Raw genomic sequence first — 6,000 nt, 5'->3', positions numbered from 1 at the left:
TTGATTGCTTGTTTTTAAGTTCATGACTTGATAAGGTTCCTTCAGAGGACTTTATTTCCTCTTCTCAGTACAAATTATCTTGTATCTTTCCCAGGTTTTTCAAAGTGATTTTCAATATTCTGGTCTTTCCATTTGTTTCCTAAAATGCAGACCCACAAAATTATCATGAATTATTACAAACTACAGAAACATTACTAGATTTAATGTTCTTTGTACACAGTGCCCATGCCTGATTTATTCACCAAATCATTCCCTTGCCACATTCCAAATCACAAATAGCACTGATAATAGGGAAATACTTCTGTAATTAAGTGAAATGTGTTGTCATTCTCACCTACAGAAGCCAGGTTCCTGCAGGTTTCCTGCATCACTTCTCTGTAGAGATTCTTCTGAGAAGAATCTAGCAAAACCCATTCCTCCTGGGTAAAGTTCACAGCCACATCCTCAAAAGCCATGGAGTCCTAGAACATTCCACACATGTGGATAGAAGGATGGGTGAGACTGACTGCACTGGGAATCTATACTCAATCCATAAGCTGTTTACATGATTCTAAAATTTCCAAGCATTTTTTCTATGACTTGATTGTCACAACTCTTACTCTGTTCACACATACTCCCTCCCACACAGCAGTACTAATGCTGGAATTGAACTATTCAGAAAGGCAACAGCAAAGTAGAAACACCCATCTCATTAGAGAATCCAGGGAGTAAGATGTGATGCTAGGCGTTACCTTTTAACTTCACTTTGTGCATTTTTACTATCTGTCATAATAAAGTCCTACCTGATGTGCATAAGGGAGTTAATATTATCAGTCCTGAGACTACTTATTCTTAAAAATGCCTGCTCACAAAATTCCACCTTTGTTTGTAATAGTAACTTACATTTTGAAAGGGATTCCACCAACCCAAGTAATAAGAATGACTCACTGCATCTAAATGGCTTATGCAATATATTTGCCAAAAGTTTTTCTGCCAAAGGTCTATTATTTTCACTGCAGTGGTGCTTAGGGAACCAGACACTAAAACACAGTCTGAACACTAAGTGTTCAACGAGTTTCCCTGGAAGACAATATTTTACATGTGCTGTCACTTGTTAACTGGGGAGTTGAGCCCATTCAATGTGATTATACCAAGAGAAAGTAGGCTTACTAAATTTAATTGAGTAGTAAACAAAACCAATAATTGATATTTAACAATACTAATACAACAATTTTTAAAATTTCTATTGCACAATGTCAAGGCAGAAAGGAATAAGAGGAAATACGACACATGTTTTTTAAAATGACATTAATGTCAGCACTTCCAGATGCTATTCCTATGAAATCACATAAATTCCCAAATCAGGTTTTTTTTAGGAAGGAAAAATTACTTTTTCATGCGTAGTAAAAATGACAAATGTCTAATGCTTTTTAGTCATCTAAAAAAAGAGTGATGACTTGTCTAACATACTTCTAAGATTTTCAAACGACAATACTCAGGACAGCACAGTATTAGCAGAGAGACGAGCAAGCAGACCAAGGGGAAGAAAAGTCTTAATGACCCAGCATTTATAAGGAAAGTTGATGAATAATAGAGTAGGCACTGTAGAATAGAAAAAGAAATCACATGTACTTTAAAATATGAGGCAAACCAGGCTGGCATCTACTTGGGAAAATGCATTGCATTCTTCTCCATTCCATGATCCATAATCAACTTATTGTATATTCAAATATGAAAGATAAAACCAGAAAAATTTCAGAAGTCACAGGAAGATTTTTTTTTATGAAGGATTAGGCAGAATTTCTTTTATGTAAGAAAACAGTGATAAAGGAACAGACAAACTCAAACATATTAAAATTTAGGGAATAAAAAGAAAATAGAGTGGGCCGGGCATGGTGACTCATGCCTGTAATCCCAGCACCTTGGGAGTATGAGACGGGTGATCACCTGATGTCAGGAGGTTGAGACCAGCCTGACCAACATATCAAAACCCCGTCTTTTTGCTGTTTGTTTGTTTGTTTGTTTGTTTGTTTTTTGAGATGGAGTCTTGCATTGTTGCTTGGGCTGGGGTGCAGTGGCAAGATCCTGGCTCACTGCAACCTCCACCTCCCGAGTTCAAGCAATTCTCTTGCCTCAGCCTCCCGAGTAGTTGGGATTACAGGTGCCTGCCACCAGGCTCAGCTAATTTTTTTGTATTTGTGGTAGAGACAGTTTTTCACCACGTTGACCAGGCTGCTCTGGAACTCCTGACCTCGTGATCCGCCCACCTTGGCCTCCCAAAGTGCTGGGATTACAGGCATGAGCCACCGTGCCAGGCCTAAAACCCCGTGTTTACTGAAAATACAAAAATTAGCTGGGTGTGGTGGTGGGTGCCTATAATCCCAGTTACTCGGGAGGCTGACACAGGAGAATCACTTGAACCCGGGAGGCAGAGGTTGCAGTAAGTAGAGATGGCACCAGTGCACTCCAGTTGGGTTACAGAGCAAGACAGTGTCTCCAAAAAAACAAAAAACAACATGAAAAACCCCCCTCAGATATCCAGATAAGAGGATACAGATGTGTCCGCTGTCATAAATTCTTCACCATGCTACAAGAGGGGAACTGACATTTTGGTGAATCTTTGTAAATCATCAGTTTATCTATCACACTTTTATTTCACCAGTAGCATTGACAAACTAAGTCCTACAATTCCATTTGAAATTACCCTTAAAAAGAACAGACCTTTAAAACTTACTACACTCACTCTGGGGAAGAAATAAATACGAATTTTTAGCAAATAAAATGCATCATTTTATCTTGTCTCTTTACAAATAGTATTTTATCTTTCAAGCTGTACTGACAAAATGTATCTTACACTCAATGAAAAACTGAAACTCAAATAAGCGGACAAGCCTTATCAAGGTAACAAACTCAGGGAGAGGCAGTGCTGACTCCAACACAGACCTTTCTAAGTGTCACGGCAGGCCATTCTATTCCTCAGGACACCCAACCTGTTCAGTAAAGTCCTCAGTGACCACCTAGGAGGCACTGGCAGTGCTCTTTGTCCTCCTGTGTGCCTTCAGTGCATTTCCATATTCAGGTTCTTGCACATCATCTCTGGGGTGGGTTTTCCTCATCCTTTGGGAGAGTTTTTCTCCCTTCACAAGTGGGAGACAATCTAGAGAGCAGAAATCATTTCTGCCTTTTCCTCTCAATATCAGCATTCCATTGGCAGACCATCAATGTGTCTCCGAGGAATAAAACCTCCAGCTAGAGGAACAGTTTTAATGACCTATCTTTAATGACATTACGTTGTATTGTCCATTCATTTTAATGTCCTAAAATTTTAATAACCCTAAGGGGTCACCATTTTAGATGAAACTATACCAGGAGATTCCTCTAAGGCCAAGAGCATCCAGCTGCTCCCCTGAGAGACTCTACCCCCTACCTCAGGCTGTCCTTGGGGATGAGATGACCCCGGGGCTGATATTCACTAGACCCTCCAATAGACATGGCCACAGTGGGTATCCTGGGTCATCCCCAGACAGTTCTAAAATGCCAGGACTAGGAAAAGACAGGAGGGTGGCTGAGGACACAATACCCTGTAAAGTTTTCACGGGGGGACCTCAACCTAAAGACATTTTGGTCATATGTACAATTAGGAAAGATGAAAAGAAGAGAGGCACAAAGATTTTTTTTTTTTACAGTAGAGTGTCAGATGATTTATTCTCCACTTTCCTCTCATGTAAAATGTTTGGAAACAGAAAAATATTTTGGCCAAGGTGGCTCACGCCTGTATTCCCAGCGCTTTAGGAGGCTGAGGCGGGCGATCACTTAAGGTCAGGAGTTTGAAACCAACCTAGCCACAATGGCAAAACCCTGTCTCTACTAAAAATACAAAAATTAGCTGGACATGGTGGTGGGCGCTTATAAGCCCAGCTACTTGGGAGGCTGAGGCAGGAGAATCGCTTAAACCTGGGAGTCAGAGGTTGCAATGAGCTGAGACTGCGCCACTGCACTCCAGCCTGGTGACAGAGTGAGACTCCGTCTCAAAAAAAAAAAAAAATATATATATATATATATATATATAATATACATTTAAAATTATTACATGTAGATAGTATTTGAAGTCATGGGTATATACTGACTGTAGGTAGAAACAAGAGAAGGCAAGGAAAGTTTTTATATTTTTATATTTATATATAATTATATAAAATTAATACACATAATTATAATATGTAAATATATCATATAGGCTGCGCACAGTGGCTTACACCTGTAATCCCAGCAATTTGGGAGGCCAAGGTGGGCAGATCACCTGAGGTCAGGAGTTCGAAACTAGCCTGACCGACATGGAGAAACCCCATCTCTACTAAAGATACAAAAATTAGCCAGGCGTGCTTGTGCGTGTCTGTAATCCCAGCTACTCAGGAGACTGAGGCAGGAAAATCACTTGAACCTGGGAGGTGGAGGTTGCAGTGAGCCCAGATTGTGTCATTGCACTCCAGCCTGGGCCACAAGAGTTAAACTCCATCTCAAAATAAATAAATAAATAAATAAAACAAGAAATACATCTTTATGTCTAAATATATAATTATAATACATAAATGTGTATATATTTATTATAAATTTATTAATATATGAAATATATTTATTTCTGAGACGGGGTCTGGCTCTGTCACCCAGGCTGGAGTGCAGTGGCACTATCATAGCTCATTGGAGCCTTGAACAGATGGCTCAAGCGATCCTCCCATCTCAGCCTCCTGAGTGGCTAGGATTGCATGCACACACCACCATGCCTAGCTAATTTTAAAATTTTTTGTAGAGACAGGATCTTCCTTTTTTGCCTAAGCTGGTCTTGAATTCCTGGGCTTAAGTGATCTTCCTGCCTCAGGCTTCCAATGTGTTAGACGTGGGCCACTGCATCTGGTCTAATGCATTTTTTAATTTGTGAGTTGATATTATTTAAAATTTGAAGTACTGAATGTGTTGAACAACTAACTTGCAGAATTCCTGAACAATGGACGGTTAGCTGTCATGTCCTGGTTCAAATCGTCCCAGCACACCAAGGCTAGAAACCTTTCAGCCAACTTCCACTTATGTCTCCCGGGGCAGGACAATGTCACTTGGCCAATCCCCACTAAGAGGGACTCTGGAAAGGCAAGAAACTATTCTGTTCTCTATAATGGAACGTGACCGGGAGAAGGCAGCTGGGAGGACCAGCTGGGCCCTCCAACCAGCAGCATCCACCATCGACCAACTGCCCTACAGCTACACCGTGCTGGGCATTTGGGGCACTGTTATGAGCAAGAGTTTCCATTTTTTTTCTCCTGGGACATTCATGCTGGTGACAACAGACAATTTTTTTTTTTTTTTTTTGAGACAGAGTTTTTTTCTTGTCACTCAGGCTGGAGTGCAATGGTGTAATCTCAGCTCACTGCAATCTCTGCCTCCTGGATTCAAGCAATTCTCCTGCCTCAGCCTTCCGAGTAGCTGGGATTACAGGATTGCACCACGATGTCTAGCTAATTTTTGTATTTTTTGTAGAGATGGGGTTTCACCATGTTGGCCAGGCTGGTCTGGAACTCCTGAGCCACTGCACCCAGTCAAGAGGGCGATTTTAAATCAGTAAGTATAATTGTGATGAATGCCAGAAAGAAGAATGTGTGTGATGGGGAGGGGACTTCAGTTATTGTCTCATATTTTAACACTTTCATAGGCAATAACTATAAACTTAGAAGCTAAAAACAACACACACCTTTAAGCCAATTTTGGCAAGCTAGGAGTTGAGCACATTTTAGCGGGTCCTGTGCTTGGGATCTCACGCTAAGCAGCTGGGCTGCATCCTCATCTGAGGCTCCACCAGGGCAGAATCCATTTCCAGGTCCGCCGAGGTTACTGGCCGAATTCATTTCCTCGGACCCGCTTGGCAAGGGCCCAGCTTTTTGCTTCCTTGCCTACGGGGCCCCTCCAAGGTCTTTTCTCAGCACAGCATCTCCCTCCTGCAGCGCCTGCAGGCGGAACCTCTCTCTCTAGTGTGCG

Source organism: Macaca mulatta, chromosome 8 (genome assembly GCF_049350105.2).
Source record: "Macaca mulatta isolate MMU2019108-1 chromosome 8, T2T-MMU8v2.0, whole genome shotgun sequence".
Classification (NCBI taxonomy): domain Eukaryota; kingdom Metazoa; phylum Chordata; class Mammalia; order Primates; family Cercopithecidae; genus Macaca; species Macaca mulatta.
Note: the sequence above shows the minus strand (reverse complement) of the source record.